Source organism: Hippopotamus amphibius, chromosome 3 (assembly GCF_030028045.1).
Source record: "Hippopotamus amphibius kiboko isolate mHipAmp2 chromosome 3, mHipAmp2.hap2, whole genome shotgun sequence".
NCBI classification, from domain to species: Eukaryota; Metazoa; Chordata; class Mammalia; order Artiodactyla; family Hippopotamidae; genus Hippopotamus; species Hippopotamus amphibius.
The window spans coordinates 88,572,828-88,585,711 of NC_080188.1; the positions used below are offsets into that span (position 1 = coordinate 88,572,828).

The 12,884-nt window shown below is 38.1% G+C and overlaps 1 pseudogene; it reads left to right on the plus strand.

The window, feature by feature from the left end:
• The first annotated feature begins 313 nt into the window (after positions 1 to 313).
• Positions 314 to 10,105, plus strand: LOC130848488 (40S ribosomal protein SA-like; annotated as a pseudogene).
• Positions 10,106 to 12,884: the final 2,779 nt, after the last annotated feature.

Below are 12,884 nucleotides of genomic sequence, written 5' to 3' on the forward strand. Positions count from 1 at the left end.
CTCAGAGATGATTCTAGATAGAGTCATAAAAATGCTCACATACCAAACACTATTCTAGGTTCTGGGGTCATTATTGTAGTCTCATATTTAGTCTCCTGGAGACTACCTTCCAGTGAGAGAGACAGAAAATAAACAAGAAAACAAAGGAGCACACACACAAATAAGAATGTCAAAGAGTCCCAAGCTCATTGGAGACAATGAAACAGGTAATGTGATGGTGACAGACAGGTGGAAATAAGGGACTATTTAAACTGGGTCATCAGGGAAGGACTTTCTGCAGAGGTGCTACTGTGCTGTCAAGAAGACGCCAACCATGAAAAACCCAGTGGAAAAGCATCCAAGCAGAGAGCACCACAGGAGCAGAGGCCTTGAGCAGAAACAAGCTGGGAAAGGTGAGGGGTAGAAAGATGACCCGTGTGAATAAAGTATAAGAGCCAAGGAGGAGGCAGTTATAAGTGGGCAGGTGAGCTGCAAGAGAGTCGTGCAGGGCCTTGCACCTGTCCATAGCACTTGATTTTAAATGTGACAGCATGGAGAGGATGTGGAGAAAAGGGGTCTCTCCTACGCTGTTGGTGGGACTGTAAGTTGGTGCAGCCACTATGGAGAACAGTGTGGATGTTCCTCAGAAACTAAAATGGAGCTACAATATAATCCTACAATCCCACTCCTGGGCATACATCCAGACAAAATACAACTCAAAAAGATACAAGCAACAGCCAGGACATGGAAGCAACCTAAATGTCTATGGACAGATGAATGGATAAAGAAGATGTGGTACATATATACAATGGAGTATTATTCAGACATGAAGAAAGAATGAAATATTGTCATCTGAAGCAACATGGTTGGACCTAGAGACTATCATACTAAGTGAAGTAAGTCAGAGAGGGAAAGACAGATACCGTATGATATCACACATGTGGAATCTAAAATATGACACAAACGAAGCTATCTATGAAATAGAAACACAATCAGGGACGTAGAAAACAGACTGGTGGTTGCCAAGAGGGAGGGGGTCGGGGGAAGGGTGGAGTGGGAAGTTGGGGTTAGCAGATGTAAGTTTTTATATATAGAATGGGTAAACAACAAGGTCCTACTGTATAGCACAGGGAACTATATTCAATATCCTATTAAATCATAATGGAAAAGAATATTTTTAAAAAGAATGTATACATATAAAATATTACAACTGAATCACTTTGCTGTACAGCCATAATTAACACAACATTGTAAATCAACTATACTTCAGTTAAATAGACAAACAAACAAATGTGAGAGCAAATCATTTGGGGATTTTAAGAAAGAAGTTTCCATGATTGTATTGATAGGATCCCAATATATACGAAAATCAACTCTAATATTTTACACTTGTATCTTCTTCATAGCATTTATTATAACATTATTTATCTGCCAGTGAGAGTCTTTTTTAAATATCTGCCTTCTCCCTGGAAGCCCATGAGGGTAGGAAAGAGATTGTCTTATCTACCACTGAACATCCAGAAGCTAAGTGAGAGTCTACACATACATCATGGGTGCTCACCCAACATGCGCTGGTGGATGAATGACTTGATGTTAGATGTCTGTTTCCAATTTCTCTCAAAGTCATAGAATATTGAAATCTCCTTCTCCAAGATAGCTAAAGACAGCCATACAATGAATCGATTCCAGGCACCATCCCAGTGTTCTCAGCAGGACTGCACCCACTGAGCCCAGAAAATACATATTTTTATGTACTTTTCAATATTTGAAATCAGTGCACTTGTTTCTGATAAAACATAGTGAACTGAAAGAGTAAAGAAATATTCCCAACATAGAAAGAAAATAAAATGGAGCATAACAGATAGGATTTTAATAGCAATTGTTTTATATGGTAGAAGCTCTATAATGATTTCTATCATGAACTGCAGAATGGGCTCAAACTGCATTACTAAATAAAAGCACTGAAAAGGATTTTATGGCCATTTCCTTCCAGCAATTCCACCCTGGATAGAACCATTACAGCCTAAAACTTTGAAACAATAAACCCACAGTAGTTTTGTTCAAGGAGATGCTGAATCTGCTCTAAAGGTACTTAGAATCATTTCAGTAAATCAAACCTGTGTATGTCTTCCTAGAAAGAGACCATTACAGTAACCATTTTTATGGCCATTGCCAACCTCTCTCCCCAAGTAGCTACATGCTGACTCCACCCAAATCTCCAATTCTCGCCTGTGTATGTCTGTGTATTTCAGTGTTGGGATGGAGTAGGCTTTTTCAGTTCTCTATTTTTTAAGTACCACCAGCCACCAAGTCGTATTCAAAATTGCCAAAGGCGACCCCTAAAATCAAATTACAGGCAGGTCATAAGAATGTGCATGTCAGCATTTATCTTTTGTAATTTCAGGGTATTGAAACATATAATTATTTATAGTAGTCAAAAATCTGCTCCTTTTTGCCTGAACAGGTGATTTATAAACAAAGAGATATATCAGAATCTCCTAAGAAGTAGTTTTTGTTTAATTTTGGTTTGTTTTCTTATTTCAAAATACACTTGCACCTCTGTTCTAAGTTAAATCTCTGAAAATAGGGCCTGGGCATGTGTATTTCTTTACGTTTTCATTTCAGTATCATTTTAAACCTTTAAGAAAGCTATGAGAAGAACTGAGAAGAAGCGGGAGAGTAGTACAGACATATATATACTACCAACTGTAAAATAGTCAGTGGGAAGTTGTTGTATAACAAAGGGAGTCCAACTCGAGGATGGAAGATGCCTTAGAGGACTGGGGCAGGGAGGGTGGGGGGGAATCGAGGGGGGGGCGTCAAGGAAGGGAGGGAATATGGGGATATGTGTATAAAAACAGTTGATTGAACCTGGTGTACCCCCCAAAAAAATAAAATAAAATAATAATAAAGAAAGCTATGAGAAGAGTACAAAGAACTACCACATACTCATTATTCAGAGTTCTGGTTGTCTGTTGCTGCATAACCAGCCCCCCAGAAGTTAGTGACTTAAAATAGCAGTGATTTTTTAGGTCACAGATCTGCAACCTGGGCAGGTCTCAGAGAGAAGGCTTGTCTCTGCTCCAGGCAGCAGCAGCAGCAGCAGTACTGACTTAGCTGGACCAGCTCCAGGATGGGTCCTCCTTTGGCTGGTAGGTTGGTACTGCCGTGAGCTCTGAGCCCAGCCAGCGCTGAGCTATGGACTTCAGTCCCCTCCACTTTGCTCTCCACATGAGCTTCTACAGGACCTGCTTGAGCCTCCTCTGAGTGTGGCAGCTGGTTCCGAGACTGAGCCAGGCAGCATCTAGACTGCCTGTTATTATCCACCCTGGAGAGTCATGTAGCATCGTTTCTGCCACAGAAGCGTCCGCCCAAATTCAGAGGCGGGGGAAATAGACCCCTTACACAGGTAAAAGAACTATGGGAAAAGAAGTATTATTGTCAGCATTTTTGCAAAATGCAATGTTCCACACCCGGAGTTAACAATTTTTTACATTGTGTCCCATGTATTTTATCATTGTCTCTATCTACTTCTTTATTCATCTATCTCTACAGAGATAGAGACGTCTATATATACGTGGATATATACTTAAGTATGTATTTCCTAAAAACAAAGGCATTATCTTTTGTAACCAAAGTATGGTTACCAAAACCAGGAAATTTAATACTGACCCATTACTGTTATCTAATCCACAGTCAACATTTAAATTTTATCAATTGTTCCCTCCCTTTCTCCATATCCACAGAGGATCTTATCAGGTACCCATATTTCTTATTCTCCGAAGGTGAGTCTGAAGGGCACTCTTAGTCCAGAATAACATGTGAATATTTGGAGACAGACCCAATTTTAAATCCCAGCTTTGTCACTGACCAGAAGCATAACCTTTGGCAAATTCCTTATGCTCCCCATGCTTCAATTTCCTCATTAATAAAAATGGGGAAATTGTTGGCTACACTGTAGAATGGAGGAAAAATCTGCATGGTGCCTGCTTCTTGGCAAATCTTCATTTTTGTCTCTTTCGCTCATTAAAATTACTCAATGATCACAGAGACTGCGGTGCTGGAGGTGGCAGGTCCATACTACCTTTGCTCCTCCTCCACTTAACTCTAACTGCATAGAGATTCAGTAGAAATTCAGTGATGCTTTTACCAAGGCTGCAGGCACTTATGTGCGGTGTATTGTTTTGAGTCTAATTCACCGAGATTCACTCCCACGTGAGCCAATTAGCTTTGGTTTTGCTCCCTGATCTCAAACCCCACCAACTTTTCCCTACACAGACAACTGGAGAACTAGGCAAGAGCAGCTGAATGAAGGGTGACAAAGTCATGCCATTTTAGTGCCCATCAAACAGCACAATCCTCCAAACAGGAAGATGGTTTTTCATGGTTTATTTGCTAAGTACTGAAGAGAAAGAACAAGTATTACTTCCTCCCTAGGTCTTTCATTACTACTTAAATGTAAATTAAAGGAAGAAAAGTCTTATTGCTTTTTTTCTTCCTGTTAAATATGCCCTAGGATGCCCGCTACTACTGGCTCAGCTACTTACTCATAGATCATCAGATTTCTATGGGTTTGTCCTGCCAGAGATGTCATTCAAGGTGACTTTGTTAACTTTTACATTCCTTGAAGATGTCTTCACTAAATAACCCTTTTTATAATACATAAACATTTTAGTTAACAAGTCCCTAAGCAACTCACTCCACTTTTTCAAGAGCCACCAGATTTTGGAATGACTTTAATCTATCATTTGCTTTGCTTTATTGGGATTTTTAAAAACTGGTAAGTAATTCCTGGCATATTGCTTTAGTCTGGTTCTAATAACTATGAATCCATTAACATGCATGTGTGTTTATTGCATGAAACGGTGCAGCCACTCAGGCTCTTCTCCAGACTTTGTTGCTGGAAGACACAGAAGAATCCCTGGGCTAACCCCACTTCTGTTTGTTTTCATAAAGGACAACATTGATGAATGTTCCTGGACTGCTCACAGTGTCACTAACAGACCCCAGCCTAGAATGATTTACCTTAGCGGTCAAACCAAGAAAGTCAGGGCAATCCTTTCACCTAAAAATTCATAAACTTTGATGATGCAAATACTTTCGTCAATGCTGTTCCAGTCTAAAAGTAAAAGATCTTAATATCCTGGCTAATTTCACAAAACCACAACACTTGGTGCAAAAAAAAGAAAAAGAAAAAAGAAATGAACTCAAAAAACCTAAAGTTACACACACACAAATTACAGAATTGGTACAATATAGATGAAGATTTGCTGACATTTTGTTGTTGCTGTTCTGTCCTAATGAATCTTTAGGCCATCACCCTGCCTTGGTTCTGAACACAGTGCTATTATATAACAGAAGTCAGCTTCCTCATTTAGCATACAGGTTCATCAGGATAGCCTAGGGCATCCTTGAGGAGACCCTTGTGAAAGTCCACAGTGGCTCTTTTACCCGCCTCATGAGTCAGGATGCACACTTCAGAGTTTGTGTTACATAGCTAATAATTTGCTTCATTGGTGGCAGAATTCTACACTGAAGCTGTGCTGTGGAGCAAGTAAACCCGTGTGCCACAACTGCTGAGCCCATGTGCCGCAACTACTGAAGCTCACACACCTAGAGCCTCCTTAACAAGAGAAGCCACAGGGATGAGAAGCCCGCACACTGCAACAAAGAGTAGCCCCCGCTTACCCTAACTAGAGAAAGCCCGCAAGCAGCAACAAAGACCCAATGCAGCCAATAAATAAATAAATAAATAAATAAATAGAATTTTAAAAAATAAAAAAAAAAAATACACTGAAGCTGTACTGCATAGTTGAGCTGCAATGATTAACTGTTTGCAGAGCTGGTCATAGCTTAGCATCATATTTATATACTGTGTGTTTCCTCTTAAGACTATAACCCTCTTACAGATAAAAGCTCAAAGTCCATCTTCAATAAAGTTTTAAAGTGACTACATCTTTTAGTGATGACCCACACTGCAGATTTTAAGTCATCCACAATCTCATGGAATATTTATCACCGAGTAAAGCTGCTTGAGGTTAAAATATTTTGCCACGTGATAAGTATATCTTGTTCTAGTTACCAGTTAACCAGAAGCTTGAGATTTTAAATTCCCCAAGTTTTCATTCTATCCAGGGCATTTTGAATACTCATGTGACATTTTCTTTATTCTTAATTACATTGCAAAAGTTGGAACATATAGACTTTCAGAAACAAACAAGTATTCGAGTCACCTACTTTTTCCTTGAATAACTGCAATGACTTTACTAACCTGCAAACCCTGGAATATTCAGTACATATAAGAAGTAATTGAAATATAAATATAAGAAAAATGAATTATTTTCTTCCTTTTATTGTTTTGAAGATGTCTTCTCTAGTCAATGCAAAATCAGTAATATAGTAGGTAATTTACTAAGCAAAAGCAATGCCAAATGATTCTCCTAAGTTGCTCTTTCTACAAAAAGTTAATTCTATTACATTTTAAATAAATGAATGTTTAGACTCAAGCTTATTTACTCACATACAAGTAAAGTCACATTTTATCCTAAAGTCAAAGTTTGAAAATTTTGACTAAGGTAGGTACCACTTGAGCTGTGGACTCAACTATCCAGACTGGTCTGAGAGAAAAAAGAAATAGGACATCAGTGAACCCTAGCTTTCATGTACTATAACATTTTTTTAATATAAATTTATTTATTTATTTATTTGTTTATTTATTTATTTATTTATTTATTTTGTTGGCTGTGTTGGGTCTTCATTGCTGCACACGGATTTTCTCTAGTTGCGGTGAGCAGGGGCTACCCTTTGTTGCGGTGCACAGGCTCCTCATTGTGGTGGCCTCTCTTGTTGCCAAGCACGGGCTCTAGTCATGTGGGCTTCAGTAGTTGCAGCACATGGGCTCTATAGTTGTGGCTCATGGGTTCTAGAGCACAGGTTCAATATATGTGGCACATGGGCTTAGCTGCTCTCTGGCATGTGGTATCTTCCTGGGGCAGGGATTGAACCCATGTCCCCTGCATTGGCAGGTGGATTCTTACCCACTGAGCCACCTAGGAAGACCTGTACTATAACATTTTAAGGCCAGAAAAATTTAAATTTACAAGAAACATTTTGAAAGTGTGCAGGGACTCTAAAATGCAAGAAATATTATACTGAGTTTCAATTGCCCTTTGGAGAAAAGGGCAGTCTGTTTAGAACTTTGTACCTTAGCATTTGCTAGATGAGCTTATTGCAAGAACTAGACAGACTAAGCAAGCTGCTAGCTGATTGTACTCACCCTTCTCAGGAAACCACAGAACACCTGCCACATCCACAGGCCTATTCAGCTCAGGACATATGACCGAATGACAGTTGACCGGAGCAGGGTGGGATGTCCGACCGGAAGAAAGCCCATCCATATGATGGCCAGTAGCCTCTAAGGTAATCTGGTGAGAGATGTCTGCCAAGAGCTCAATCAAGTCTTCTAATTTTTCATTTTTGTATGTGTCTTTGCACCACCAGCAAAAGGAAGAAGCAGCCTGTCAGTTTGAAGCATTTTAGGTGATTCTCATTTACTAGATAAAATAAGATGGAACACCTGATTGGCCATGGAAAGTAGTTGCTCTGCCCTCCACAGCAAGGGAATCATCACTGCAAGTCTTTTTTCTCCTATTTATTTATTATCACTGGTAATTAAAGACTTGGTCATTTGGTATATAGACATGGTATATATAAAGAATATATATGCATTATATATATAGTATAAAACAAGAACATAATGAATGCCTATAAAACTGTCATGCAACCAAGAAACAAAACATTTGCCTCTACCCATGTATTTCTCCTATCCCATTTTCCTGCTTTCTGTCCAGATCCGCAGTGAACACTGTCTAAATTTTGTTTATCATTCTCTTGGTTTTTAAAACTTATTGTCACAAATAAATGTATGCATTCAACATTAAGCATCCTCAATTCATCTAGGTGGTTATGTGTTATTTTGTTATTTATTTTCACAATTGTACTCCTTATATTAATCTTCCACAACTTATTAATCAATTCTGTTAAAAACTATCTTTCTCATAATAGAAAAAAGTAGCAGGATCTGGGCTGCCATGAACCTTCTTTGACAATTCTAAGAATTGGTGCATAGGTATAAAATTTTCTCTGTGGCATACCTAGGAGTAAAATTACTGAGTTGCATGGTCTGCAAGTGTTCTGCCTTTCACAATAATTCTCCATGGTTTTCCAACATGATGGTTCAAAGCTTCTTTTCCATGGACTTTGATTATGAAATACACACAGAGAGTGAGTTAAGTGTAGTCAAGGTGAACAGACGTGAAGTAGAAAATCAAACAGAGGACTTGCGTTTTCAGAAGCCCTGGCAATAGAGAGCAGAGCTGTTCCTGGTAGATGCAGGAATAGTGACATCAGATGTCCAGTTATTGCTGGATCCTGAAGTATTCCAACTTCCCAGGGCTGGCTGGGTGGCCCTGGGCAGCATCTCCAGGAAAGTGCTAAACAGAAGTGTGATAGAAGGCCTTGTTCTCCCCTTCTCAGCTATAGGAAGAAAGCTTTTATTATCTTACCACCAATTGTGTTGTTTCTTGTAGGTTTCTGTAGACTAAAGAAGTTCCCAGTGAGCTCTATCTTCCTAAGGGATTTGTTTTAAAGTCAAAATTAGGTATTGAAATTTAGTAACTACTTTTTGTGCATCTACTAAGATGATTGTATTTTTCTTCTATTGTGCTATTAGTGTGATGTGAATTACATTATCTTATATGTTGAAGCTACATTGCATTTCTTCCTAAAATAAACCTAAATTTGCCGGGTTATTTTTTTGAGAGTTTCTGCATCTATGCATATGAGACAAACTGGACCTTAAGAATTCTTCTTCGAAGTGTCCATGACAGGGTTTGATATGTGTTATGCTGGCCTCATAAAATTAGTTGTTTTCCTTTTTCCCTCTGTTCTTGGGAAGATTTTGTTTAAGAGGTTAATGTGTTACTTACATATTGAAAGATTTTATTAATGAATCTTTCTGGACCTGGAATTTTTTTCGTGGGGAGGCTTTTGATGTTCCTATTTTGTTACAATTTAAATTTCTTTATCAGAAAATAGACTATTTAGATTTCCTTTTTCCTCCTGCATCAGTTTGTACATTCCACCTAATTTTTCAAGTGTATTGGCATAGAGTTGTATGTAATATCTCTTTTTTTGATGTTGATGATTTTTATTGTCTCTAGTTTTATTCTTGGTCAGTTTTGCTAGATATTTATCAATATTGTTAGTACTGATTTTCTCTGGTTTGTTTTCAGTTTCACCAATTTCTGTCCTTGTCTTAATACAGTCCCTTCCTTTTATATTCCCTGAGGTTCATTTTCTGTTTTTATTCTAAAGTTGAGATAGATACCATATAACAAATTTTCAGATTTTTTTCTAAAATATTAATTTAAAATTGTAAATTTCTGAGTACCTTTTTAGCTGAATCCCACAAGTTTTGATACCATATGTTTATTATCCTTTATTTTTAAATATTTTGTATTTTTTTATTGTGAGTCCACCTTTGACACATAGGTTATCTAGAAATGTATTGCTGCTTTTTCTACACTTACCCGGAAAGCAGTCCATAGGATATTGTTCTGGGTTTTTATCATAATTTAAAGGGAAACTTTCACAATGTCCAAAGCAAGTGAAGGAGGACAATGTCATCAAATCCCTAGCAGCAGAAACCTACTCGGATGGTACCCACCTTGACTTCCAAATGGAACAGAACATTCACAGAAGGAAAAGTGATGCATGTAATCGTAAATCTGGGGAGGACCTGGGAGAAGCTTCATTTGCTACTGAAAACACTGCTGTTGTCAGCATCACATCCTCCAGGAAGTCTGGCCAGTGGGCTGTGCTGAAGTTTGCTGCTGCCACTGGAGTCACCCTGTTGCTGGTGGCTTCACTCCTGGGACCTCCACTAACCAGATCCAGGCTGCCTCCTGGGAGCCGCGGCTCACGATGGTTCCTGACGCCAGGGCTGCCCCCCAGCCTCTCCCAGAGGCACCTCTGTTAACCTGCCCACCATCTCTCTGCATGGCACAGACTGCCCTCTGCACTGTGTGGACACTGCCATCTCTGCAACAACAAACAAGCTCCCTGAGCAGGTCTGATTGATGGGCGCTGGCCAGGGAAGTTCCGCTCAGACTGCCCCATCTCCTGTGAACACTTGGGGAGGTCTCACCTGAGCTCTGCTTCTACAGAGATCCTCAAGAGATGGGAAAGGAAGATCAGCCCACTGCTGAAAAGTACATGACCAAGAAAGAATGTCAGGGTGAAAGGGCTGTTTCAGCTCCCGAGTTCACTGCTACCCAAGCCAAGGTCGCGGCTGGTCTACAGGTGTGCAGACCTCCCTACTGGAGACAGGTGCCCCGGCTGCACTGAACACTGCCCACAGCTAACAGGTAAGAGCAACCACCCCACCAAGTGATTACCAGCTGTTCTTCCACAAATTCTTAAGCAGAAAGTGGAAACAGTATATACAAAATATATATATATATATATATATAGCTTATTTTCTATTCATTTAGGGATTTTCTCATTGCATTTTTGTTTTTTATTTCTTCTGTAATTTCACTGTGATCAGAGAATATACTTTGATTTAACAAATTATTTTTAGATTTTCTTTTTTGATGTGGACCATTTTTAAAGTCTTTATTGAATTTGTTACAATACTGCTTGTGTTTTATGTTTTGGTTTCTTGGCCGCAAGGCACGTGGGATCTTAGCTCCCCTACCAGGGATCAAACCCGCACCCCCTGCATCGGAAGGTGAAGTCTTAACCACTGAACCACCAGGGAAGTCCCCTGATTTGACAAATTTTTAAACAGAAAATGGAAACAATATAGGAAGAAATATAGGTATCCATATATTGCTTATTTTTTATTCATTTAGAGATTTTCTCATTGTATTTTTGCTATTCACTCCTTACTTAATTTCACTGTGATCAGAGAACATACTTTGATTTAACACTTGGAAAAATCATTATGACTTTCTTTACAGTCCAGATATGTATAATTTTGTTGTGCTCCATGTGAACTGCAATGCAATTTGCATAATGCAAGCATTGAGTGCTGTGTTCTAATTTCATACATACATACATACACTTAGTAAAGTTATCTAGCCATGCTGTTCTAAATTTCTGTGTCTACTCATTATTTTCCCTGTTGTATCAATTACTGAGAAAGGTTTGTTAAATTCTTCTATGTTCTTGGTTTTGTATATTTCTTTTTTGATTCTGTCAGTTTTGTTTTACAGGCCTGGAGACTATGTATACAAAGGTAGGAGTTGATACACTCCTGGTGGGTAGTGTCTTTCCACATTTAAAATGCCATTCTTTATTTTTAGTAATAATTTTTACCTTAATGTCTACCTTGTCTGTTATTAGTACAGTTCTGAAAGCTTTCTTTTTTGTTGGTGTTTACATTGAATGATTTTCTATCCTTTTGTTTTAAATATTTCCAAGCCACATATTTAAGTTGTATTACTTGTTAACTTTTTTTAATACAAGCTGATAATCTTAGTTCTAGATTAATTCTAGAATAGCTGATAATCTTAGCTCTAATCTTAATCCCTAGAATAGAGAAATTGGAAACAGTTTTGATTGGAATATTTGGTCCACTTATAGTTAATATAATACTCAAATATTTGAGATCATACCTTACAAATTGATTTCTTTCCCCCTTATCTTGCTTTAGGCTGTTGGCTAAATCTGGCCTGTTACAAGACAAATCTGGCCACATCCAATTGTTTACATATTGTTTATGGCTGCTTTTGCACTATAATATCAGAGTTAAGCTAATAGCTGTTAAGCAATGAACTTTTTAACCACAAAGTGGTTAAACATATGAGAAATTAAGTTTTCTGAAAATTCTTTCAAACATAGAGTCTTGTGCAAAGTAGGATAAGATATCTTCAGGATGGATATACAACAAAGGTCTCATATTCAGAACTCCTAAAATCAATACGTTAGAGACAAAAGACAAGAAAAGAAATCCCAAAATAAAATGAACCAAAAGCCTGAACATTTGAAGATATCCAAATGGCCAATAAGCATATAAAATATGTACTCAATTTTATTAGACATCAGGAAAATATGCATTAAGACCACAATTCAATAAAGCCCATCTACTAGAATATCTAACATTTTTGAGGCAGAAAACAACAATTATTGGTAAGGCTATGGAGCAGAGAATTTCTATACACTGCTCATAGGAATATAAGTTGACACATCACTTTGAGAACTCTTGGTCAATGTTTACTCAAACCAAATATATACCTACCTTATGACTTAGCATTTGTACACATACTCAACAGAAATTCATGTACTTATCAAAAAATGTGGAGAAGAATGTTCTTTGCAGTGCTCCTCATGATTGAACAAAGCTACAAACTATCCAAAGGACCATCAACCACGGAATGAATCAAGGATGCTCTTTTTCACAGTGGAATGTAATGAACACATTGGGAAGGGGCAAACTCTGGCTGACAAAAGAATGAATCTTCAGACAACATAATGTTGTCATACTGAGTCAAGTACATCAGGGAGAGAAAGACAAATATCATATGATATCACTTATGTGTGGAATCAAAAAAAATGGTACAAATGAACTTATTTACAAAACAGAAATAGAGTCACAGATGTAGAAAACAAGCTTATGGATACCAAGGTGGCGGGTGGTGGGGGGGATAAATTGGGAGTTTGGGATTGACACACTACTATACACACTACTATATATAAAATAGGTAACAAATAAGGACCTACTGTATAGCACAGGGAAATCTACTCAATACTCTGTAACAGCCTATATGGGAAATGATTCTTTTTTTTTTTTTTTGACATCTTCAATTTTTTTTAATGAAAGATAGGATACTTAATGTATC